This window comes from Macaca mulatta, chromosome 1 (assembly GCF_049350105.2).
Source record: "Macaca mulatta isolate MMU2019108-1 chromosome 1, T2T-MMU8v2.0, whole genome shotgun sequence".
Lineage (NCBI taxonomy): Eukaryota > Metazoa > Chordata > Mammalia > Primates > Cercopithecidae > Macaca > Macaca mulatta.
The window spans coordinates 78025602-78053388 of record NC_133406.1 but is presented as its reverse complement, the minus strand read 5'-3'; the positions used below and the strand labels follow the sequence as shown (position 1 = coordinate 78053388).

General features: G+C 37.9%; 1 protein-coding gene across 1 annotated transcript in view; it reads left to right on the top strand.

Annotated features, from left to right (window-relative positions):
• Positions 1-27787, top strand: part of RAB3GAP2 (RAB3 GTPase activating non-catalytic protein subunit 2) — a 124107-nt gene that overhangs the window by 11501 nt on the left and 84819 nt on the right. The window lies entirely within an intron of this gene.

Below are 27787 nucleotides of genomic sequence, written 5' to 3'. Positions count from 1 at the left end.
GCCTCCCAAAGTGCTGGGACTACAGGCGTGAGCCACTGCATCTGGCCTATGTGTGTGTGTGTGTGTTTTTTAACCAAAATACAAAATGTCAGTCAATTAGATTGATAATAGATTATTTAAAAATGTGACAAAGCTGCTTATGATGGAAAGTGACATAGTTCCAATAGCTCCAGGCCCTACCTGACTGCTTTTACTGCTAAAATGATCAATATCTTGGCTCACCTGTAACCCATTTACAGCATACTAAGAATCTCTGCTATGGGCAGAGGGTAGCCATTGATGGTTTTAAGTAAAAGTATAGCAAAAGTATTTTAAGATTTGAGTTTTAAACAGATATATTTGGTAGCTGTGAAGAGAATAGATTGGGCAGTTCAAAGCTAGAGGCAGGTGACCATTAGATAGATAGTTGTAGAAGTCCAAGTTAGAGCCCATAAAGGCAGAACTAAGGTAATAGCAATGGCAATGGAGTTTGAGACTATTAAAATTTGAGCTGAGAAATAGGATAGCCAGACAAATATTTTAGAGACATTTCTTTGTCAGCAAAGAGAAGAATGGATGGGAGTGATGGGTAAAGTGGAAGTAGAGTGACCAGTTAGGAGGCTATTGCAGTATTCCAAAGGAGGAGATTATCTTTTCCTTAGCATGGTTTTCCTAAGAGGTTATTTTAGAGTATACGCAGTGACAATCCTGGAATTATGACAAGTAGTTTTGAATGAGTACTATGCTTAATACCATTTGGGACTATTGAGACCTTAAATGAAGAGTGAGTAAGTTGTTGAACCTTCCTCATAGAGAATTCTTGAAACTCCTAAGTATCTGCTGTGACCATATCTTGCCTTTAAAAAGGAGAGCAGAAATGGTCCCTTGAACATAGATTGCTTTTCTTTGTACAAAGTGAGTCTAAGTCTCACATATAAGTTCCCCAGAAGACAGAATCTCATCAGGTCAAGAGAGTAGACATTACTTATTATCACATTGCCCCCTACTTTTTTTAAGGTCTGTGAAATCAGACATAAAAGCCACCACCTGACTACTTATACTCTACCTTTCAGATGTTAAAACCTCAGTACTGTGCTATCTAACATGGTAGCCACTGGCCACATATGGCTATTTACATTTACGTTTAAATCAATAGTAATTAAATTTTAAAAAATTCAGTCCCTCAGTCACAGTGGCTACATTTGAAGTGCTCAAGCCACATGTTACTAGTGGCTACCATATTGAGCAGCACAGATATAGAATACTTCCATTATTACAGAAAGCTCTCTTGGAAGTATTAGTGAGACTTTCTTCTTCAACTTTTAAGTTCAGGGATGCATGTGAAGGATAGGCAGGTTTGTTATATATGTAACTGTGTGCCATAGTGGTTTGCGGCACAGATCACCCCATCACCCAGGTATTAATCCTAGCATCCATTAGCTATTCTTCCTAATGTTCTCTCTCCCCACTCCATTCCAACAGGCCCCAGTGTGTTTTGTTCTTTGTTCTCCCCCATGTGTCCGTGTGTTCTCATCATTCAGCTCCTACTTATAAGTGAGAACATGTGGTGTCTGTTTTTCTGTTCCCGCATTAGTTTGCTGAGGATAATAACCTCCAACTCCATCCATGTCCTTGCAAAGGACATAATCTTGTTCCTTTTTGTGGATGCATAGTATTCCAGGGTGTATATGTACCACATTTTTCTTTATCCAGTCTATCATTGATGGGCATTTAAGTTGATTCTATGTCTTTACTATTGTGAATGTGCTGCAGTCAACATATGTGGGCATGTATCTTTATAAAAGAATTATTTATATTCCTTTGGGTGTATATCCAGTGATGGGATTGCTGGACCGAAAGGTATTTCTGCCTCTGTGTCTTTGAGGAATCACCACACTGTCTTCCCAAATGGTTGAACTAATTTACACTCCCACCAACAGTATAAAAGCATTCCTTTTTCTCTGCAACCTCGCAAGCATCTGTTGTTTTTTGACTTTTTAACAGTAGTCATTCTAACTGGCACAAGATGATATCTCAATGTGGTTTTGATTTGCATTTCTGCAATGATTAGTGATATTGAGCTTTTTTTCAATATGTTTTTTGGCCGCATGTATGTCTTCTTTTGAGAAGTGCCTGTTCATGTCCTTTGCCCAGTTTATAATGTCGTTGCTTGTTTTTTTTTTTTTTTTTGTAAATTTGTTTAAGTTCCTTGTAGACTCTGGATATTAGACTTTTGTCAGATGGATAGAAAAAAATTTTCTCCTGTATGTTATCAGTTCACTCTGATGATAGTTTCTTTTGCTGTGCAGAAGCTCTTTAGTTTAATTAGATCCCATTTGTCAATTTTTGCTTTTGTTGTAATTGCTTTTGGCATTTTCATCATGAAATCTTTGCCTATGCCTATGTCCTGAATGGTATTGCTAGATTTTCTTCTAAGTTTTGGGTTTTACCTTGAAGTATTTAATCCATCTTGAGTTAAATTTTGTATATGTTGTAAGGAAGGGGTCCAGTTTCAATTTTCTGCATATGGCTAGCCAGTACTCCCACCACCATTTATTAAATAGGGAGTCCTTCCCCCATTACTTGTTTTTGTCAAATTTGTCGAAGATCACAGGATTGTAGGTAAGGGCCTTATTTCTGAGTTCTCTGTTCTGTTCCATTGGTGTATGTATCTGTTCTTATACCAGTACCATGCTGTTTTGGTTACTGTAGCCTTATAGTATAGTTTGAAGTCAGGTAGCATGATGCCTCCAGCTTTGTTCTTTTTGCTTAGGATTGTCTTGGCAATGCAGGCTCTTTTTTGGTTTCATGTGAATTTTAAAATAGTTTTTTTTTTTTTTCTAATTCTGTGAAGAATGTCAATGGTAGTTTAATGGGAATAGCATTGAATCTGTAAATTACTTTGGGCAGTATGACCATTTTCACAATATTGATTCTTCCTATCCATGAGCATGGAATGTTTTCCCATTTATTTGTGTCCTCTCTAATTTTGAGCAATGGTTTGTAGTTCTCCTTAAAGAGGTCCTTCACTTCCCTTGTTAGCTGTGTTCCTAGGTATTTTATTCTTTTTGTAGCAGTCATGAATGGGAGTTCATTCATAATTTGGCTTTCTGCCTGTCTGTCGTTGGTGTATAGTAATGCTTGTGATTTTTGCACATTGAGTTTGTATCCTGAGACTTTGCTGAAGTTGCTTATTAGCTTAAGAAGCTTTTGGGCTGAGATGATGGGGTTTTCTAGATATAGGATCATATCCTCTACAGACAGAGATAATTTGACTCCCTCTCTTCCTATTTGAGAACCTTTATTTTTTTATCTTGCCTGATTGCCCTAGCCAGAACTTCCAATACTATGTTGAATAAGAGTGGTGAGAGAGGGCATCCTTGTCTTGTGCTGGTTTTCAAGGGAAATGCTTCCAGCTTTTGCCCATTCAGTATGATATTGGCTGTGGGTTTGTCATACCAGGCTCTTATTATTCTGAGGTATGTTCCTTCAATACCTAGTTTTTTGAGAGTTTTTAACATGAAGGGATGTTGAATTTTATCAAAGGCCTTTTCTGCATCTATTGAGATATTCTTGTGGTTTTTTTCTTTAGTTCTGTTTATGTGATGAATCACATTTATTGATTTGAATATGTTGAACCAACCTTGCATCCTGGGGATGAAGCCACGTTGATTATGGTAGATAAGCATTTTGATGTGATGCTGGATTCTATTTGCCAGTATTTTATTGAGGATTTTTGCATTGATGTTCATCAGGAACATTGGCCTGAAGTTTTCTTTTTTTGCTGTATCTCTGCCAGGTTTTGGTATCAGGATAATGCTAGTCTCACAGAATGAGGGAGGAGTCCCTCCTTTTCAGTTTTTTGGAATAGTTTCAGTAGAAATGGTACCAGCTCTTCTTTGTACCTCTGGAAGAATTCCACTGTGAATCCATCTTGTCCTGGGCTTTTTTTTTTTTTTTTTTTTGGTTGGTAGGGTATTTATTACAATTTCAGAACTCATTATTGGTCTGTTCAGAGATTCAGTTTCTTCCTGGTTGAGTCTTGGGAGGATGTATGTGTCTAGCAATTTATCCATTTTTTCTAGATTGTCTACCTTATTTCTCTGTGCTTATAAACACAGAGGTGTTTATAGTATTCTCTGATGGTTGGTTGTATTTCTATGGGGTCGGTGGTGATATTCCCCTTATTTCATATTGTGTTTATTTGATTCTTCTTTCTTTTCTTCTTTATTAGTCTAGCTAGAGTTCTATCTGTTTTATTAATTTTTTCAAAAAACCAGCTCCTGAACGCATTGATTTTTTTTGAATGGCTTTTTGTGCCTCTATCTCCTTCAGTTCAGCTCTGATCTTGGTTATTTCTTGTCTTCTGCAAGCTTTGGGGTTTATGTATTTTTGGTTCTCTAGTTCTTTTTAGTTGAGATGTTAGGTTGTTAACTTAATATTCTTCTAGCTTTTTGAGGTGAGCATTTAGTGCTGTAAGTTTCCCTCTTAACACTCTTTAGCTGCATCTCAGAGATTCTGGTACATTGTCTCTTTGTTCTCATTAGATTCAAATATCTTTTTGATTTCTGCCTTAATTTCATTGTTTACCTAAAAGTCATTCAGGAGCAGGTTGCTCAATTTCCATCTGGGTGTGTGGTTTTGAGTGGATTTCTTTCTTTCTCTTTTCTTTTCTTTTTTCTTTTTTCTTTTTTTTTTTAGATGGACTCTTGCTCTTTCACGCAGGCTGGAGTGTAGTGCTGCAATCTCGGCTCACTGCAACCTCCACCTCCTGGGTTCAAGCAATTCTGCCCCAGCCTCCCAAGTAGCTGGGACTACAGGCAGGTGCCACCACGCCTGGCTAATTTTTTGTATTTTTAGTAGAGACAGGGTTTCACCATGTTAGGCAGGATGGTCTTGATCTCCTGACCTCGTGATCCGCCCACCTTGGCTTCCCAAAATGTTGGGATTACAGGCATGAGCCACCACGCCCAGCCTTTTGAGTGAATTTCTTAATCTTGAATTCTAATTTGATTGTTCTGTGGTCTGAGAGACTGTTATTTCAGTTCTTTTGCATTTGCTGAGGAGTGTTTTACTTACGATTATGTGATCAGTTTTAAAGTAAGTGTCATGTGGTGGTGAGAAGAATGTATATTCTGTTGAATTTGGGTGGAGATTTCTGTAGGTATCTATCAGGTCCACTTGTTTTAGAGCTGAGTTCAGGTCCTGAATATCTTTGTTAATTTTCTGTCTCCATGATCTAATGTTGTCAATTGGTGTTAAAGTCTCCCACTATTATTGTGTGGGAGTCTAAGTTTCTTTGTAGGTCTCTAAGCACTTGCTTTGTGAATCTCAATGCTCCTGTATTGGGTGCATATATATTTAAGATAGTTAACTCTTCTTTTTGAATTGAACCCTTTACCATTATGTAATGCCCTTCTTTGTCTTTTTTTATCTTTGTTGGCATAAAGTCTGTTTTGTGAAAAACTAGGATTGCAACCCCTGCTTTTTTCTGTTTTCCATTTGCTTGGTAAATTTTCCTCCATCCTTTTTTTTGAGCCTATGTGTCTTTGCATATGAGGTGGGTCTCTTGAAGGTTTTGGCTCTTTATCTAGTTTGCCGTTCTATGTCTTTTAATTGGGGGGATTTAGTCCATTTACATTTAAGGTTAGTATTGTTATGTGTGAATTTGATCCTGTCATCACGATGCTAGCTGCTTATTTTGCAGACTTGTTTATATGGTTGCTTCATAGTGTTACTGGTCTGTGTACTTCAGTGTGTTTTTGTAGTGGTCAGTAATGGCTTCTTATTTTCATATTTAGTACTTCCTTCAGGAGCTCTTGCAAGGCAGGCCTGGTGGTGATGAATTTCTTCAGCATTTGCCTATCTGAAAAGGATCTTATTTCTCCTTCACTTATGAAGCTTAGCCAGATATGAAATTCTGGCCTGGAAATTCTTTTCTTTAAGAATGTTGAATGTTGGCCCCCAGTTGAGAGATTTGCTGTTAGTCTAATGGACTTCCCTTTGTAAATGACCTGGCCTTTCTCTCTGGCTGTCCTTAACATTTTTTCTTTCATTTTGACCTTGGAGAATCTGATGATTATGGGTCTTGAGGTTGATCTTCTTGTGGAGTATCTTACTGAGGCTCTTACTGAGGCTCTTTGCATTTCCGGAGTTTGAATGTTGGCCTGTCTTGCTAGATTGGGGAAGTTCTCCTGGATGATATCCTGAACTATGTTTTCTAACTTGGTTCTATTCTCTCTATCTCTTTCAGGTACCCCAATCAGTCGTAGATTTGGTCTCTTTACGTGATCCTATATTTTCCAGAGGTTTTGTTCATTCCTTTTCATTTTCTTTCCCTCTATTCTTGTCTGACTGTCTTATTTCAGAAAGATAGTCTTGAAGCTGTGAGATTCCTTCCTCCGCTTGGTCTGTTCTGCTGTCGATACTTATGATTGCATTGTGATGTTCTCATGTTGTATTTTTCAGCTCCATCAGGTCAGTTATCTTCCTCTCTAAATTGGCTGTTCTGGCTATCAGCTCCTGTATTGTTTGATCATGATTCTTAGCTTCTTTGCATTGGGTTACAACATGCTCCTTTAGCTCAGCAAAGTTTGTTATTATCCACCTTCTGAAGCTGACTTCTGTCAATTCAGCCATCTCAGCCTCAACCCGGATCTGTGCCCTTGCTGGAGGGGTGTTGCAGTCATCTGGAGAAGAAGAACTCTGACTTTTCGAGTTTTCAGTGCTTTTGTATTGATTCTTTCTCATCTTTATGAGTTATCTATCTTCAGTCTTTGAGGTTGCTGACCTCTGAATGAGGTTTTTGTGGGGTCTTTTTTGTTCATGTTGTTGTTGTTGTTGTTTGTTTGTTTTTCTTTTAACAGTCTAGCCACTCCACCATAGGGCTGCTGCGGTTTACTGGGAATCTGCTCCAGACCCCAGCTGCCTCAGTTTCTGCTGTACTGGAGGTATCACCAGTGAAGGTCACAAAACAGCAAAGATGGCAGCCAGCTCCTTCCTCTGGAAGCTGCATTCTGGTGGAGTACTGACCTGTTGCTGGCCTGCATGTACCTGTGGGAGGTGGCTGGAGACCCCTGTTGGGAGGTCCCACCCAGTGAGGAGGAATGGGATCAGGGTCCCACCCAAAGAGGCAGTCTGGTCACAGTATGACCAGGCAGCTGTTCTGCATTGTTGGGGACCCTTCCTCACAAACTGTTTATTCTCCATAGCCAGCAGGCTGGAGTGCCTGAATGTACTGAACCACAGAGGGTAGCCTCCCCTCCGCCTCTGGGAACTTGGACCCATCTCAGGTGTATTCTAATCTGCCACCATTGGCTGGTTGGGATTCCAAGCTAGTGGGTCTTAACTTGTGAGGTGCTGTGGAAGCGGGGCCCACAAAACGATGCTGCTTGGCTCCCTGGAATCAGCCCCCTTCCTAGGGATATATACAGACAGATTTCCCACCTTGCCAGGGATCCCAGCTGTAGTATGTAAAACTCACGGTTGTCTGTGTGTGCCTGAGTGACTGCTCTGCCGAGACTCTACACAGCTCTGTGTATCAGACCCAAGGCCCTGGTGGCGTGGCCTCATGAGAGGATCTCCTGATCCGTGGAAAGATCCATGCAGAGATCCATGGGAGAAGTGTGGTTTCCCAGGCGGGGTAGCACAATTACTCACTGCTGCTCTTGGCTGGAGGTGACGGTTTCTTTGGCTCCCTGCCACTTCCGGGTGGGCCGTCACCCCTTCCACTCCCTCACGCTTTTCTTCGTTCTCGTTGGGTCAAGCTGTTCGTCCAGTCAGTCCCAATGCAAGAGCCTGGGTATCTCAGTTGAAGGTTCTGAATTCACTTGCCCTTTTTCATTCCTCTCCAGAATTGCGGTAGACCACAGCTGCTTCTAATCGGGCATTTTGGGTCTGAGACTTCTTTCAGACTTTCTGTGCTCAATCAACATATACACACAAGCTAATTGGGAATTTTATTTATTTGTAATTTTATGTTATGATCATTTTTATAAAATACATATCTGCAACCTTTGGAGTTTAATTATATATTATATAATATCTATATCTTTCCGAGTCATTTATAGTTTTCAGGTATATATAGCTCTAGCATGTTTTTTTCTTCATTTTCTCTTTTTTTTTTTTTCTTTTTTTGAGAGAGGGTCTCAGCCTATCACCCAGGTTGTGCCATCATGGCTCACTACTGCCTCCACCATCTGGGCTCAATTGATCCTGCTGCTGCCTCAGCCTCCCCAGTAACTGGGACTACAGACATGTGCCACCATGCCCAGCTATTTTTTCTGTTTCTTTGTAGAGATGGGGGTCTCACTGTGTTACCTAGGCTGGTCTCAAACTTGTGGGCTCAAGCAATCCCACCACCTCAGCTTTCCATGCTGGGATTACAGGCATGAGCCGCCGTACCCGGTCTATAGCAGGTTTTTTTTTTTTTTTTTTTTGAGATGGAGTCTTGCCCTGTCGCCCAGGCTGGAGTGCAGTGGCGCGATCTCAGCTCACTGCAAGCTCCGCCTCCTGGTTTCACACCATTCTCCTGCCTCAGCCTCCCGAGTAGCTGGGACTACAGGCGCCCACCACCACGCCTGGCTAATTTTTTGTATTTTTAGTACAGGTGGGGTTTCACTGTGTTAGTCATGATGTTCTCGATCTCCTGACCTCGTGATCCGCCCACCTCGACATCCCAAAGTGCTGGAATTACAGGCGTGAGCCACTGCGCCCAGCCTATAGCATGTTTTTAATGGTTACATAATGTTCCACTGAAGACTCCACTAGGCTCTATTTAATAATTGCCTGATCGGCGAACATTTTTAAGGTTATTTCTGATATTTTTGCTGTAAGAACAGTGCTCCACTAAGCATCCTTATACATGTGGGTCACAATTGCCAAATTACTCTAAAAATTGGCTTTCAGGTTCAGTCCTATCTATGATAATCAGTGCCTATCTACACATACACTTGTTATCATAATATGATCAGTGTCTTTGACTTTTGATCTTCTCATAAATGAAAAATGGTATATCATGGCTTTAATTCATACTTCTTAAAATTGAGAAAAGCTGAGCATTTTCAATGTGTATCAGTCAAGTAGAACTTGCTTTGTAAATTAACTGTTCACAGCTTTTGCTGACTTTTTAATTGTATCTTTAAACTTTTTCTATTGTTTTATGAAAGTTTATCATATCCTGTGTATATTTTGCAAATATTTATATAATCATATCTCTTAACCTTTGCCTTTTTAGCTTCTGTTTCATATTCTCCTTTGAAAGATCTTTCCAATCTGAACCTTGTAAAACATTCTACTAGATTTTAATCTAAATCTAAATATCTTTAATCTAAATAACACATTTATGTGCATGTGTGTTTAAGTGTGAAATCTGAGGTGGAACTGTATCCTTATTTTATTGCAAATATATATGCAATTGTTTTAACACAATTAACTAATTCATCAACTTCCTACTAATTCGAGATGCTATTTTTACCCTGTTAACTAGTCAGAAATACTTGCCTGCTTTTTTGACTTCTCTTCTGTTTCACTGATTTATTTGTCAATTCCTGTCCATTTTAATGCGTAGTAGAGACAGTTTCTGCCAAAGTACTTGTATTACTCCATTCTTACACTGCTATAAGGACATAACCTGAGACTGGTAGTTTATAAAGGAAAGAGGTTTAATTGACTCACAGTTCGGCATGGCTGGGGAGGCCTCAGGAAGAACAGTCATGGAGGAAGGGAAAGCAAACACATTCTTCTTCACATAGTGGCAAGAAGGAGAATGAGTGAGAGCAAAGTTGGGGGAGAGCCCCTTATAAAACCATCAGTTCTTGTGAGAACTCACTATCATGAGAACAGCATGAAGGTAGCCACCCCCATGATTCAGTTACCTCCCACCAGATCCCTCCCACAACACATGGGGATTGTGGGAACTACAATTCAAGATGAGATTTGGGTGGGGACATGGACAAACCAAATCATTTTACCTGTCTCCTCCCAAATCTCATGTCCTCACATTTCAAAATACAATCATGTCCTTCCAACAGTCCCCCAAAGTCTTAACTTATTTTAGCATTAACTCAAATGTTCAAGTCCAAAGTATTATCTCAGACAAGGCAAGTCCCTTCCACCTATGAGCCTGTAGAATCAAAAGCAAGTTAGTCACTTCCTATGTACAATGTGAGTACAGGCAAGGGGTAAATACACCTTTTACAAATGGGAGAAATTGACCACAACAAAGGGGCTACAGGCCCCAGGTAAGTCCAAAATGCAATGGGGCAGTCATTAAATCTTAAAGTTCCAAAATGATCTCCTTTGACTCCATGTCTCACATCCAGGTCATACTGATGCAAGAGGTGGGCTCCCACAGCCTTGAGCAGCTCTGCCCCTATGGCTTTGAGGGCACAACCTTCCTCCAGGCTTCCTTCATGGCTGGTGTTGAGTGTCTGTGGCTTTTCCAGGCTCATGGTGCAAGCTGTCGGTGGATGTACTATTCTGGGGTCTAGAGAACGATGACCCTCTTCTCACAGCTCCACAGTACCCTAGTGGGGACTCTTTGTGGGGGCTCGCACCCCACATTTCCCTTCCACACTGCCCTAGCAGAGGTTCTCCATAGGGTTCTGCCCCTGCCACAAACTTCTGCTTGGACATCCAGGCATCTCCATACATCCTCAGAAATCTAGGCAGAGGTTTCTTAACCTCAGTTCTTGATTTCTATGCACCCACAGGCCCAACATCACGTGTAAGCCACCGAGACTTGGGGTTTGCACCATCTGAAGCAATGGCCTGAGCTATATGTTGGCCCCTTTTAGCCATGGCTGGGACACAGAGCATCAAGTCTCAAGACTGCACAAAACAGCAAGGCCCTGGGCCCACAAAACCATTATTTCCTCCTAGGCCTCTGGGCCTGTGATGGGAGAGGCTACCATGAAGATCTCTGACATGCCCTGGTGACATTTTCCCCATTGTCTTGGTGATTAACATTTGGATCCTCATTACTTATGCAAATTTCTGCAGTCTGCTTGAATTTCTCCTCAGGAAATGGGTTTTTCTTTTCTATTGTATTGTCAGGCTACAAATTTTTCAAACTTTTATGCTCTGCTTCCCTTTTAAACATAAGTTCCCATTCCAAAATGTCTTTCTCAAGTTCAAAATTCCACTGACCTCTAGGGCAGGGGCAAAATGCTGCCATTCTTCTTGCTAAAGTATAACAAGAGTGACCTTTTCTCCAGTTCCCAAGAAGTTTGTCATCTTCTTCTGAGAACACCTCAGCTTGGACTTCATTGTCCATATCACTGTCACCATTTTGGTAAACGCCATTCAACAAGTCTCTAGGGAGTTCCAAACTTTCCCACATCTTCCTGTCTTCTGAGCCCCCCAAGTCTCTAGAAAGTTCCAAACTTTCCTACATTTTCCTGTTTTCTTCTGAGCCCTCTAAACTGTTCTAACCATTGCCTGTTAACCAGTTCCAAAGTTGCTTCCACATTTTCAGGTATTCTTATGGCAGCACCCACTTCCAGTACCAATTTACTGTATTAGTTTGATCTCATGCTGCCATCAGGACATATCTGAGACTGGATAATTTATAAAGGAAAGAAGTTTTATTGACTCAGTTCAGCATGGCTGGGGAGGCCTCAGGAAATTACAATCATGGCAGAAGGGGAAGCAAACATGCTTCTTCACATGGCATCAGGAAGGAGAATGAGTGAGAGCAAAGTGGGGGGAAGCCCCTTACAAAACCATCAGATCTCATGAGAACTCACTATGATGAGAACAGCATGGAGGTAACCCCCATGATTCAATTACCTCCCACTGGGTCTCTCCCATGGCATGTGGGGATTATGGGAACTACAATTCAAGATGAGATTTGGGTGGGGACACAAGCCATATCACTACTCTTCTTTCAAAAAAAGTCTTAGGGTTATTCTTATACATTTTTCTTCCCATTGAGCTTTAGAATTAATTTAAGTTCCAAAACAAAACAAAACCAAATTTATCCTGGGATTTTAATGAGAATTGTTTTAAGTTTATATATTAATTTGGGAAGGATTGACATTTTCCCAAACTCTGGGTCTATTTCCCAAACCCCTACCCTACCCGTAGCTTTATTGAGGTGTAATTGACAAATAAAAGTGGTACATATTTAAGATGTGCAACATGATGATTTGATATACATTATGAAATGATTGTTACAATCACCTTACATAATTTTTTTTTCTTTTGGTTGGGAGAACACTTAAGGTCTACTGCCTTATCTAATTTCAAGTACACAGTACAGTATTATCAGCCATATTTACCATGCTGTACATTAAGTCCTCATAACTTCATCTTGTAACTGAAAACTTTTACCCTTTGACTGACATCTTATTTCTACTCTCTGCTTCTATTAGTTTGACTTTTTTAGATTCCACTTGTAAGTGAGATCATACAGTATTTGTCTAGATAGTTTTATTCATGTTTTTGCATCTTTTAGCAAAGTTTTTGCTTCTCATATAAATCTTACACTTTAATATATGTCTAAGTGTCTAGTTACTTTATTAAATTTATGCTTATGACCTGGATCTCATAAAATTTTTATTTAAAATTTATTATTTTATTGGTTTTTGTTTACGTTTAGTTCTCTTTATCAAGTCTAATTTTTGAAAGTTTCTAATTAATTTCTATTTTCATCTTTATTCATTTTTTTCATTTGTCTAAGATCTGTAGAAAAGTGATACTAAAATTTCCAAGTGGTTCTTTTAAAAATTTTTTCATTTAGTTACCTTTTTATTGCTGATTGCTGTTTTGCTGTATTGTGATTGGAGAGTATAGTCTGTATGTTTTCTGCTTCTTAAAATTTCAACAGTTTGGGGGTACAGGTGATTTTTTTATTACATGGAGGAGTTCTTTAGTGGTGAATTCTGAGATTTTTAGTGCACCCATCACCTGAGCAGTGTACACTGTGCCCAACATGTAGTCTTTTATCCCTCACCTCCCTCCCAACCTCCCCTCCTCGAGTCCTCAAAGTTCATTATATCACTCTGTATGTCTTTTTGATGGACACTTAGGTTGGTTCCATATCTTTGTAGTTGTGAATTGTGCTGCTATAAACATGCGTATGCATATGTCTTTTTCATATGATGACTTCTTTTCCTTTGGGGGATACCCAGTAGTGGGACTGCCGGATCACATGGTGGATCTACTTTTAGTTCTTTGAGGACTCTTTTCAACTGTTTTCCATAGAGGTTGTACTAATTTACATTCCCACCAGCAGTGTAAGAGTGTCCCTTTTTCAATACATCCATGCCAACACCTATTGTTTTTTGACTTTTTAATTATGGTCATTCTTGCAGTAGTGAGGTGGTATTTCTTTGTGGTTTTAATTTGCATTTCCCTCATTATTAGTGATGTTGAGCAATTTTTATGTGTTTGTTGGCTGTTTGTATATCTTCTTTGGAGATATGTCTATTCATGTTCTTTGCCCACTTTTTAATGAGTTTTTTTTTTTTTCTTGCTGATTTGTTTGAGTTCCTTGTAGATTCTGGATGCTAGTCCTTTGTCAGATGCATGGTTTTTGAATATTTTCTCCCACTCTGTGGGTTTTCTGTTTACTCTGCTGATTATTTCTTTTGCTGTACGGAAGCTTTTTAGTTTAAATAGGTCCCATTTATTTATTTTTGTTTTTGTTGCATTTGCTTTTGGGGTCTTAGGAATTCTTTGCCTAAGCCAATATCCAGAAGAGTTTTTCCAATGTTATCTTCCAGGATTTTTATGGTTTCAGGTTTTAGATTTAAGTCTTTGATCTATCTTGAGTTGATTTTTTATGAGATATGGGGATCCATTGTCATTCTGTTTTGCCAAAGATCAGTTGGCAGTAAATATTTGGCTTTACTTCTGGGTTCTCTATTCTGTTCCAGTGGTCTAAGTGCCTATTTTTATATCAGTACCATGCTGTTTTGGTAACTATAGCCCTGTAGTATAATTTGAAGTCCGTAATGTGATACCTCCAGATTTGTTCTTTTTGCTTAGTCTTGCTTTGGCTATGCGGGCTCTTTTTTTGTTCCATATGAATTTTAGAATTTTTTTTCTAGTTTTGTGAAAAAATGATGATGGTATTTTGATGGAAATTGCATTGAATCTGTAGATTGCTTTGGGCAGTATGGTCATTTTCACAATATTGATTCTTCCCATCGATGAGCATGGGATGTGTTTCCATTTGTTTGTGTCATCTGTGATTTCTTTCAGCAGCGTTTTGTAGTTTTCCTTGTAGAGATCTTCTGCCTCGTTGGTTAAGTATATTCTTAGGTGTTTTATTTTTTTGCAGCTGTTGTAAAAGTGATTGAGTTGCTGATTTGGTTCTCATCTTGGTCACTGTTGGTGTATAGCAGTGCTACTGATTTGTGTAAATTGATTTGGTAACTGTAGACTTTACTGAATTCACTTATCAGATCTAGGAGCCTTTTGGATGAATCTTTAGGATTTTTTATACGATCATATCATCGGTGAACAGCAACACTTTTACTTCCTCTTTTCCAACTTGGATGGCCTTTATTTCTTTCTCTTGTCTGATGGGTCTGGTGAGGACTTCCAGTACTATGTTGAATAGAAGTGGTAAAAGTTTCCTTGTTCTAGTTCTCAGGGGAAATGCTTTCAACTTTTCCCATTCAGTATGATGTTGGCTATGGGTTTGTCATATATGGCTTTTATTACTTTAAGGTAGTGCCTTCTGTGCCTGTGTTTTCTGCTTTTTGGATGTTGTGTCAAAGTTCGCTTTCTGGGCAGTAACCTAATTAATTTTTGTAAATAGACTTTGGGCATAAGAAAAAACTATTTTCTCTAGGGGACAAAGGTATTTTCTGTATAGCTCTCTAGCTTTGATCTCCATAGCAGCCCCTCGTTGTATTGCTTTTTAACGTGTTATGCTGATAGAGAGTGTGAGTGGGCTTAAAACGACCAGTGACAGCATCATACCAGATTCAAAAGACTATCTCAAATAACAGATGGCACTGAAGATGATGTACTCTGGAAAACTGTTAGTTGACTCAAAAAGTAGATGGAAATGACCTCTGAGCTAGCCTGCGTGGGTCTGAATCCCGGTTCTGCCACTTGTCAGTTGTGTGACCTTGAGCGAGTTATGTAATCTCCATTTGCCTCAGAAACTTCATCTTTGAAATGGAAGTAACAGTAGTACATACCTCAGAGGGAAAGCTGTTGTGCTTAGAGCAATGCTTTGCGTGTAGTAAATACATGTGTTTATTATTATGTCTTTTTTTTCTTTTTTCTTTTTTTTTTTTTGAGAGGGAGTCTTGCTCTGTCGCCCAGCCTGGAGTGCAGTGGCACGATCTCGGCTCATTGCAAGCTCCGCCTCCCAGGTTCACGCCATTCTCCTGCCTCCACCTCCTGAGTAGCTGGGATACCGGCGCCCACAACCACGCCCAGCTAATTTTTTGTATTTTTAGTGGAGACGGAGTTTCACCGTGTTAGCCGGGATGGCCTCCATCTTATGACCTCGTGATCCGCCCGCCTCGGCCTCCCAAAGTGCTGGAATTAAAGGAGTGAGCCACCACGCCCGGCCTATTACGTCTTTTTTTTTTTTTTTTTTTTTCCTTAAAGGCTGATGTTGAAGGTGCATGTGGAAGGGTTTTGTTTCCTGAAAAATGAAAATGAATAAAAGCAAGAGTTCTAAGTCAGTGTATTTTCTGTCATTGGGATTTTGAACAGTTTTATCTGTAAATTAATGTTATATGTGACATAATTAAATGTCACATGTAGGCATTTGATTATGTCATCTAAGTGCCTGCATTTACAATGTGTAGTATTCAGATTGCCCAAAAACTTTGTATTTTTGGATCTTCTGTTTGGAAAAATAGATGATTACCTTATATTTGAAGTCAGTTTTTCTTTACTCATTTAAAAAATAATGGTTGGTAAAGTTATTTAGCAAGCTTGGAAACAGTTTATAAAGTCAAAAAATCAGTATACAGTTTCATGTTACAAGGAAGTGTTTATAACTGCAAAAATGTTGAAAACAATACCTGATAGTAGAAGGTTGATTAAATTATGCTACATTGACACAGTGGTATAATATGGAGCTGTGAAAGAATAATGGCTTATTATCTATATTAATTGCATGGAATACCTTCATTTCAGAGTATGTGGCTACTTTTTTCCCTAGTTTCCTGTTTTTTTTGTAATATCAGCCTTCTGTTGCATTTGTCTGTTGATGTCTCTATATTCTGCACTAAATTATAAACCACTTTAGGCCAGGGAATGGTAATGTATTTGTTATATCCCCAGCATTGGTACACAAATGCTTTGTAGTAGGAACTTAATAATGAACAAATGTCTACTGTGTGTTGGATTGTGTCTGAGTTGGATGTTTGTCCTTGTTTTAGGAATGCTAACTATGAAATAAAACAATGATAAATATGTTATCTACATTTTTTTCTTTACTATGGAACCAAAATATTCCATGTTATCATGTGATATTGTTAAAATTAGTATCAGACGTTCCTGTGTGTACTTTGAAGAAAAACAGTAACAGCAAAATTAGGTTGGTTTAGGAAGGATTTAATTTAAATATAAGGAGATTTTTCAGGGACAGTAGTTGAATAGTAGAGTCGGTTAAGGAAGAAAATATAGAATTGGTTTCTCTAGGACATGCAGAAGTTAGCTTTAGTTAGCAATTTTTACACACCTTTACCTACATTTCATAATGTTGTACACTTCGCCTTTTTAGACATGCTTATCTTTTTCTGTTGCTTTGGATATTAAAAATATATATATAAATATGAAGTTGTTAAAAAAACAAAATTGTAATAGACATGTACATTTTTAATGTATGTAATTTAACCCTTTAGTAAGTGACTGACTAATATGAAATTTATTTTCAAATTAGTATTTCTTGCTAACACGAAATTTCATGCTAATATGAAATTTATTTTCCTATTTTCCATTTCCCTAGAAATGGAAAAAATTAATAATTCTGATGTATAGGAATATAAGAGGCAGATTCTCTGTTCTTTAGACTTTTCTTTTTTCTTTTAGCTTTGTACTGCTGGGTGATGCTTTTCTTGCCTTGGCCAAGTAGAGCCAAATAAAATTCGTTGGATCCCCTGAATTATTTACAAGTCACAGGTTGTAGAGGTTCTTACTTTTTATAGAAGCAAGTACATTATCTCTGTTTTTTCTCATCTCAGAAGAACGGAAATGAATTTACTTCTGTGCTAAGATCTTTTATTAGACCACGGAAACTAAATTAAATTTTCCTTTTCCTAACATTTAATGGTTTCAGTTTCTCATTTAGTATTTGAACTTGACATACTCATATTGGAAAAAGCAAATATTGTCAAATTAATTGCCCACTTCTAGAATTCAATTTCCTTTCTTGCTTCAGGTTCTTGTTAAATGAAAAAAACATACACTCAGTTTATGAGGACAGACTGTTCAGAAGCAAATTAGGATAATGTATTTTGGGAATTAAATAGAGCTGTGGAAAGCAGAAGTTGAATTTCTTATTTAAACTTCTGTTGTTAGAATAATTCATTGATTGGAAATACCCCTAAATAAGACATCTGTAATTTTTTTGATGATTAATTAAAATGTTTTCTGTATGAAGGTTTCATTTATCAAATGAGAGACATAACAGGTTTTTCATACTACTATAATCTAATCTCTTCAAGGAAAAAAATTCTCTTCAGAAGGGAATTGTGGTTACATTTTACATTTTGAAGTCATTGGTTTTATTTATGCAGTCAAAACATTTAACTTGGTGAGGGTAAGAACAGGAGTTTATGGTTATGTTACCGATTATTCTAGATATTAATAGTTCAAATAGTCCTGTTCAGTGATAGGTATAAAAAAAAAAGTTAAAGATTGAAAAGTCAGGTTGCTAATCAATGAGGATGCAGTTGCTTTTTTGTTACTATTATTTATAACTTTATCTCGCTCCTCTTTATTTCTCTTCATATCATGTAAGTTGGTTGGAGATCAGCTTATTAATCTTATTTAGAGAGAGGGTATGATTCAAGATGTGGTATAAACCAGAGTGAAAGAAAATTTCAGCAACTGAGGTGGACAAACAAAATATTTTAAGATGACAAATTTCTTGAAAGACCTAAATGAAATCTTTAATGCAATCTTTGATTTTCTATGAATTTTAAGGAAAAAAAAAATGGATAAGAATGTAAACAGAATAAATTTTAAAGGAAGTTCACCCCTTAAGAAAGGATTGAGGGAAAAAAAGATTAAAGATTTAAAACAGGCCGGGCACGGTGGCTCAAGCCTGTAATCCCAGCACTTTGGGAGGCCGAGACGGGCGGATCACAAGGTCAGGAGATCGAGACCATCCTGGCTAACACGGTGAAACCCCGTCTCTACTAAAAAATACAAAAAAAAACTAGCCGGGAGTGGTGGCGGGCACCTGTAGTCCTAGCTACTTGGGAGGCTGAGGCAGGAGAATGGCGTAAACCCGGGAGGCGGAGCTTGCAGTGAGCCAAGATCCGACCACTGCACTCCAGCCTGGGTGACAGTGCAAGACTCCGTCTCGAAAAAAAAAAAAAAAAAGATTGAAAACAAAGTAGAAATATCTTATATTCCCAGAAATGCTATTTTATCAGTAGATTGTACAACAAATGAGCTGAGAAAGCTCAGTTAAAAACATGAATCTGAAATATTTTTCTTATTGCTGGAATGCTGTCCTGATATAATACAATTGTAACATGGCCACTTTAGGAGCAACATCTCCTAAATGTCTCCTATGGATGTGAATTGTAGCATGAAAGTAACAAGACCTGAGAAGCATTCTCATCGTCTATTTTTAGATTTCTCCAGAAAGCAATATTTGCTATTCTTGAACTGTTTTTAATGTAACCCGTTTTATTCACTGTTGGCAAAAAGAATATTTGCATAGTAGACTACATTCCCAAGAATGATGTGGTGTTCTTTTTTTTTGATCTTCAAAATGGTATGGTGTTTATCTGGGAACTCGATGGCTTTTGTAATTATTTCTTCTAGCCCTACCATGAAATCAGGTTGTTGAAAGTCCCATGTAATTGAGCAAATTGGTTTTCCATTACTGATGTAGGATGTTTTGTTAGTAATGATACACATTTTGTTCTGAAATGTTGAAAAATACATTATGTGTGCACATGCGTGTGTGTGTGTGTGAAATATAAAAATCATTTAATGCATAGCAAGCCATCTACTCTGAACTAGATTTTTAGAAGATCTTCAGATTTAATCAAATTCTGCCTCTTAGACGTGAATTCAAACAAAATACTATACTATTCCTATTATTTCATGATCAAAACTAAAGCTAAGAAATGGTACTTTTTAATTATTTTTTCTCACTAATTAAAATGGAATGCAATAGAAGAAAATTATTAATATTACAATGTTACATACAAAAGTTATTTGAAGGCCAGATGCAGTGGCTCATGTCTGTAATCCCAGCACTTTGGGAGGCAGAGACGGGCAGCTCGCTTGAGCCTACAAGTTCAAGACCAACCTGGGCAACATGGTGAAACCCTGTCTCTGCAAAAAATACAAAAATTTGCTGGACATGGTGGCGCATGCCTGTAGTCCCAGCTACTTGGGAGGCTGAGGTAAGAGGATTGCTTGCGCCTGGGAGATTGAGCCTGCAGTGGGCCAGGATCACATCATTGCACTCCACCCTGGGTAATAGAGCTAGACCTTGTCCCTCCCCCAAGCCCCACAAAAAAAAGTTGTTTGAAAAAGATGATTTGGATCCTAAATATAAAATCTTTATATGTAAAGTTTATAAAACATAATCTTTTGTATTTCTTGTATTTCTTTTGAAATGCAAAAGATTTAGAAACAACCGCTGATTTGTTCGTTATATTATAAAATATTAATTTAAATACAGCTGCTTTTATGGGGGTATATGGGAAAGTATTTGAGTAAGAATGTCATTTTCAATTACTATTCATTTAGCAAATATTTATTAAGTACTTATGGTACTTTTATGTATGTGTATGTGCGTGCACATACACAGGATACACGTTCTCTGCCCTCTAAAAGCCTAATAGTTGTGTAGACAGGGTGTACATTTATGTTAAATCAGATAAGTACCTCTTAACTAACAATGCAGCAAATGACTCAAAACAGTATATAATTAAGTTCTGAATAAGAAACACAGTCAAATGCTGTCGTTTCACAAGAGGGAAAGATCATTGGCGGATACAAGAAAACTTCATAAAGGATTAACCTTAGTTTGGAGAAGTTGGATTTGGAGAGGTAGAGTCACATGGGGAGCATTTAGTTAATGGGTGTAGGATAGGCAAAGGCAAAGAGTAAGAGAGAATGTTGTATTTGGATAGTGGTAATTATAACAGCTATTAAGGGTGTCTATGTGCCAAGCACTGTAAGGTGCAGTTTTTAACTCCATTTTTGCTAAAGTGGAAGCCAACACAGTAAGAAATTAAATTGCCCAAGGCCATGTAACTCTCTAGAAGGTAAAACTGGGCAACCAATCCAGTGCAACCTGACAACTCAATTAAACCTGAGATTTAATTGGTGTTCTAGACTTGAGCTGTCTGATATTGTAGCCACTAGCTACGTGTAGTTTTGAGCACTTGGAATGTGACTAGGAAAAACTGAGATGTGCTCTACATGTAAAACACACATCACCAGCCTGGGCAAAATGGCAAGACTTCATCGCTACAAAAAAAAAAGAAAAAAAAAAATAGCCAGGCTTGGTGACACACACCTGTAGTCCTAGCTACTTGGGAGGCCAGGATGGGAGGATCAGTTGAACCTAGGAGATCGAGGCTGCAGTGAGCTGTAATTTCACCACTGCACTCCAATCTGGGTGACAGACCCCTTTTCAAAACTAAACTAAACTAAAAAAACACTCATCAGATTTTGAAGAGTGTATATGAAAAATGAATGTAAAATATCTCACCAATAATTTTATATTGATTATGCATTGAAACAATATTCTGGTTGTATTATGATCAACTATATTATTAAGGTTAATTTCACCTTTTTTTTTTTACTTTTTAATATGGCTATTAGTTAATTTAAAATTACATAGGTAGCTTGTGATATATTTCTATTAGACAGCGCTGTTCAAGATTGCATACCAGTGAATGAACAGTCCAACTGGAGTGAAAGAATAGAAGAGTGATGACAGGCAAAGGAAAACAATATTTAGGATTAAATTAGACCAGCACTTAGGTTTATCCTTGAGGTGATCCATGCATCACCATCTGCCTCAAATTTTCAGGGTGGGGAAAGTTGTTAAAATAGAGATTTCTGGATCCATTGCAGACCTTCTGAAACAGAATCTCTGAGAGTAGGGCCATCTCTAAAACTTTAGTCACCCCCTAAGTCATTATTTTAATTTCTTCATTGTAAAGGTTTTAAGGCCTACCTATCAAGAGGGATCTGCGAGAGAGACTATAATGCTAGTTTTATGAAGACAATTAATGTGAATGCTATTTTCTTAATTTTCTGACCAATTTTGTTGGATTGGACTACAGTAAAATGAAAGACATAGGCAGTTGATAATAGTGTCGTTTAAAGAATTGCTTTTTGGAGACTGGGTGGTTGCTACTTATTTAATAAATAGGGAAAGTAACAATTGAAAAATTGTTGCCATATAATTTGTAGTCTAGCCTTTCACAGAAATGAGGGCCACATAGCTCTGGCTATGGGATTTGGTGATTGGTGGAATGTTTAGAATCTTTACACTGGATCTAGACTGTCCTAAAGAAGCTGGCTGTCCTGGTGTCCTTAATTCCATGGTACATTTTGTTAAACTGATTTGCCTTTTTAAGTTATACCAGAGCTTAGGGCTTTCAAATTACTCTGTCCTACAAAAGATATTGATCTATTTATTCTTCTAAGAGACAATCATGGTGAGCCATTTTTAGCCTTTTTTGGAAGTAATTGATAATAAGGCAAATCAGTCTTATTTCTTCATGATGACATAGAGTTTATGAACCTCAAGGCCTTACAGTAATATTCCATATTAACCTAAAACAGTGCATAGTTCTCAAATTTATGTTGACCATTGCTTTGGCTACCTACATTCTTGACCAATGATCAATTAAAGAATACTAATGATATTGATTAAAGAATACCATCCTCCTTAGAAAGGTTACCAGAAGGAAGTACTGTGCCTGAACAGAATTTTTTCCATGAATGGCAATTTTATTAGACATTCATCAGCTATTTTCTCAATATATACCTTTTTTTTTTCTAAAGAATGTGCTTGACCTGCTTGCATAACCTGAAGGCATAAGAAATAACTTTGGTAAAGTGCTGGGATTATAACACTTTTTAATAGCTGAAAATAGCTGTCAACTAGCTCCTTGCAAAACAGTCTCAAATGATTTTCAGTAGGACATAGGAGGCTACAAAAATTAAATCACTGTCACTGAGTAGAAATAGCCACAAGGGGCCGAGCACGGTGGCTCATGCCTGTAATCCTAGCACTTTGGGAGGCCAAGGCAGGCGGATTACAAGGTCAGGAGATCGAGACCATCCTGGCCAACATGGTGAAACCCCCGTCTCTACCACAAATACAAAAATTGCTGGGTGTGGTGGCACATGTCTGTAATCCCCGCTATTTGGGAGGCTGAGGCAGGAGAATCGCTTGAACCAGGGAGTTGGAGGTTGCAGTGAACCGAGATGGCACCACTGCACTCCAGCCTGGTGATATAGTGAGACTCCGCCTCAAAATAGATAAATAAATAAATAAAAAATAAAAAGAAATAGCCACAAGGGTATTGCCTCACTGGCAAAACGTTTCCCATTTTTTAAGTTGACTATAATTTGGAATGCATTCTCTCATAGTATTATAAATAGACTTAGTCTTCTAGAGCAACCTACCAAAAATATCTTTTAACTTACCTGAATAGTAGTGCTGTTTCACCTTCCTTTACCTTGACTTGGTTGGGAAAAATGCATTCCTATGATAATAGAAGATGCCCAATTAAATTCTCCTTCCTTTTTGTTGAAAGAAGCTTTCCAGTCAGGGGCATTGAGAATGGGTAAACCTTCATAAACCTAAATATCTTGTATAAAGTATTTCTCAAGGTCTTTCTTTTCTTGGAGGTTCTGAATTGTGGCATAGGGAGATATTGGATCTCTGCAGGGGTAGGAAATCCAAATTACTGCTGTCTTCTATTTGCTTATATGAGTCATTTGTGAATTGAGTCAGGTGCTTTTTATACCAATATGGAGGAGAAATAACACGCTTTTTATAGTTTTATTTTATACACATTCAGCAGAGGTTATGTGCACAAACTAAGCTCCTTGAAGGTTTGTTTGCTTTTATATTTCCAGCATTTAGCACGGTGCCCAAAACATAAAAGATGTTGGGTTTGTTGAATGCATGAGTGATTGCAGCCTTCCTGAAGAGTCTAAATTCTGTGTGGTCTTTTCAAGATTGTGGTAATTTGATATATACGTTATTTTTATAGCAATTTAAAAATTGAATCATGAACTTTATAGTAATAAGCTCTTTTAGATACTTTGCTTTCTCATATGAGACAATACATATTCTGAAACTTTAAATGGGATAGCCTTGTTGGCTGCCTTAAACCCACAAGAAGACAATTGTTTTTGGTACAGTGGAAAAATTAGCAAAATAAAGATTTGGCTTAATTGAATTTAATTGCCAAAAGACAAACTGTAATTTTCCAAGTTTAAAAAAAAATCTCTAAATTGCAATATCAAGGGAATGTGTCTATTTTAAAATAAGAACCTTCTTACTTTTGGCCTTAACTATAAACACCACTTTTCCCTAATCTTACCCTTCATGAGCCATAGTAGGAGTACATATAGTCTAATACTTACAAGCATGGGTTTTAGAACTCAGATAGACCTGAACTCAAGTTTTACTCTGCCACTTACTCCTGTGTGATTTTGGTCAAACTACTTAAACTCTCCAAGAAATCTGTTTTCCCCTTGTAAAATGGGGACAGTAAAGGATCCTGTGAAGTTTAAGTGAACTAACAATGTCTATAAAGCATTTAGATATACAGAAATGTTTAATACATGTTAGTTGTCATATACATTGCATCTTTCTGCCTCTTTCATTCATGCTGACTTTTCCTCCCAGCCTTTCTAGCTACTTTTTAAGGACTTACTCTCTCATCCAAGTTCCCATAGTGGTCCATTACTGTAGTCACCATATATTATGATTCCATGTTTGTCTGCCTTCTGCAATAGATCATGAATTCTTCAAGGGCAAGGAGTACGCTTGTATTTTTCTCAGCTCCTACTACAGGATTTGCCACATGGTGTTTAATAGAGTATTTGTTAAATTGCTAATTGACTTGTATACGGAACTCTTCTATAAATTGTGCAATGTTAATCAAATGATAGTGCTATTTTAGGACTTAATATATGCCTATTAGGAAGTAATTATTTGGCATTTAAGTACAGAAGATTAGACTGTTACTACAAAGCTAATTGAACGATGACTCTAAGTAGTAGACTATAACAAATTCTTTAATCATCTGTATGTAATTGATTCCAGCAACCTTTAAAACCTTGTATATAAGTGAATCTATTTGCTTCCTTCCTACTGTAAGCCATCAGAATCAGTCCCATCTTTTTTTTTTTTTTTTTTTTTTTTGAGTGGAAAGTTTTTTTCTATTCTTTTTTTTTTTATTTTTTTTATTTTTTAATTTATTTATTATTATTATACTTTTAAGTTGTAGGGTACATGTGCATAACGTGCAGGTTTGTTACATATGTATACTTGTGCCATGTTGGTGTGCTGCACCCATCAACTCGTCATTTACATCAGGTATAACTCCCAATGCAATCCCTCCCCCCGGCCCCCTCCCCATGATAGGCCCCGGTGTGTGATGTTCCCCTTCCTGAGTCCAAGTGATCTCATTGTTCAGTTCCCACCTATGAGTGAGAACATGCGGTGTTTGGTTTTCTGTTCTTGTGATAGTTTGCTAAGAATGATGGTTTCCAGCTGCATCCATGTCCCTACAAAGGACACAAACTCATCCTTTTTGATGGCTGCATAGTATTCCATGGTGTATATGTGCCACATTTTCTTAATCCAATCTGTCACTGATGGACATTTGGGTTGATTCCAAGTCTTTGCTATTGTGAATAGTGCTGCAATAAACATACGTGTGCATGTGTCTTTATAGCAGCATAATTTATAATCCTTTGGGTATATACCCAGTAATGGGATGGCTGGGTCATATGGTACATCTAGTTCTAGATCCTTGAGGAATCGCCATACTGTTTTCCATAATGGTTGAACTAGTTTACAATCCCACCAACAGTGTAAAAGTGTTCCTATTTCTCCACATCCTCTCCAGCACCTGTTGTTTCCTGACTTTTTAATGATCGCCATTCTAGCTGGTGTGAGATGGTATCTCATTGTGGTTTTGATTTGCATTTCTCTTTTAAACCCAGAATTTCATATCCAGCCAAACTAAGTTTCATAAGTGAAGGAGAAATAAAATCCTTTACAGATAAGCAAATGCTTAGAGATTTTGTCACCACTAGGCCTGCCTTACAAGAGACCCTGAAGGAAGCACTAAACATGGAAAGGAACAACCGGTACCGGCCATTGCAAAAACATGCCAAAATGTAAAGACCATCTAGGCTAGGAAGAAACTGCATCAACTAACGAGCAAAATAACCAGTTAATATCATAATGGCAGGATCAAGTTCACACATAACAATCTTAACCTTAAATGTAAATGGACTAAATGCTCCAATTAAAAGACACAGACTGGCAAACTGGATAAAGAGTCAAGACCCATCAGTCTGCTGTATTCAGGAGACCCATCCGACACGCAGAGACATACATAGGCTCAAAATAAAGGGATGGAGGAAGATTTACCAAGCAAATGGAGAACAAAAAAAAGCGGGGGTTGCAATACTAGTCTCTGATAAAACAGACTTTAAACCATCAAAGATCAAAAGAGACAAAGAAGGCCATTACATAATGGTAAAGGGATCAATTCAACAGGAAGAGCTAACTATCCTAAATATATATGCACCCAATACAGGAGCACCCAGATTCATAAAGCAAGTCCTTAGAGACTTACAAAGAGACTTAGACTCCCATACAATAATAATGGGAGACTTCAACACTCCACTGTCAACATTAGACAGATCAACGAGACAGAAAGTTAACAAGGATATCCAGGAATTGAACTCATCTCTGCAGCAAGCAGACCTAATAGACATCTATAGAACTCTCCACCCCAAATCAACAGAATATACATTCTTCTCAGCACCACATCGTACTTACTCCAAAATCGACCACGTAATTGGAAGTAAAGCACTCCTCAGCAAATGTACAAGAATAGAAATTATAACAAACTGTCTCTCAGACCACAGTGCAATCAAACTAGAACTCAGGACTAAGAAACTCAATCAAAACTGCTCAACTACATGGAAACTGAACAACCTGCTCCTGAATGACTACTGGGTACATAACGAAATGAAGGCAGAAATAAAGATGTTCTTTGAAACCAATGAGAACAAAGATACAACATACCAGAATCTCTGGGACACATTTAAAGCAGTGTGTAGAGGGAAATTTATAGCACTAAAGGCCCACAAGAGAAAGCAGGAAAGATCTAAAATTGACACTCTAACATCGCAATTAAAAGAACTAGAGAAGCAAGAGCAAACACATTCGAAAGCTAGCAGAAGGCAAGAAATAACTAAGATCAGAGCAGAACTGAAGGAGATAGAGACACAAAAAACTCTCCAAAAAATCAATGAATCCAGGAGTTGGTTTTTTGAAAAGATCAACAAAATTGACAGACCACTACTAGCAAGACTAATAAAGAAGAAAAGAGAGAAGAATCAAATCGACGCAATTAAAAATGATAAAGGGGATATCACCACCGACCCCACAGAAATACAAACTACCATCAGAGAATACTATAAACACCTCTACGCAAATAAACTGGAAAATCTAGAAGAAATGGATAATTTCCTGGACTCTTACACTCTTCCAAGACTAAACCAGGAAGAAGTTGAATCCCTGAATAGACCAATAGCAGGCTCTGAAATTGAGGCAATAATTAATAGCCTACCAACCAGTCCCATCTTTTAAATTGATTTCCTCCCAGAATTTTAAAGCTAATTACTTAAATATAATATTTGATTTAGCTAAACCTTGACCAGCATTGAGAACGTGGTATGTGTCAGGTACTGAGGGCTTTAGTATGCTATCTGGTGTAAGTCCTTACAACAACCCTACTAGATATAGGTACTCTTGTCTTCCATGCCTTTATGATTAGAAACTAAAGTTTAGATGGGTAATTTGCACTATGTCACAGAGATAGTAAGTGCTAGATCCAGGATTTGAACAAGCGTTCAATACTTTATATGTATTACCTCAAGGCCAGGCATGGTGGTCCACGCCTGTAATCCTAGCACTTTGGGAGACCAAGGTGGGCAGATCACTTGAGGTCAGGAGTTCGAGACCAGCCTGGCCAACATGGTGAAACCCTTTCTCTACAAAAAATACAAAAATTAGCCGAGTGTGGTGGCATGCACCTATAGTCCCAGCTACTCCAGAGGCTAAGGCAGGAGAATGGCTTGAACGCAGGAGGTGGAGGTTACAGTGAGCCAAGATCGTGCCACTGCACTCCAGCCTGGGCGACAGAGTGAGACTCCATCTCAAAAAAAACCACAAAAAAACAAACTTTATATTTATTGCCTCAAATTAAATTTTTAAAGATGATAAAGTTCAAATAAAACTTAGGCAGTGTGATTCTGGGGCCTAAAGTTTTATTTGTACTTTATTAATGCATATAAAGTATCTCATGCTTGTCTCAGAGTAGTTGTTCAAAAATGATAGTTTTTTCTCTTCTGA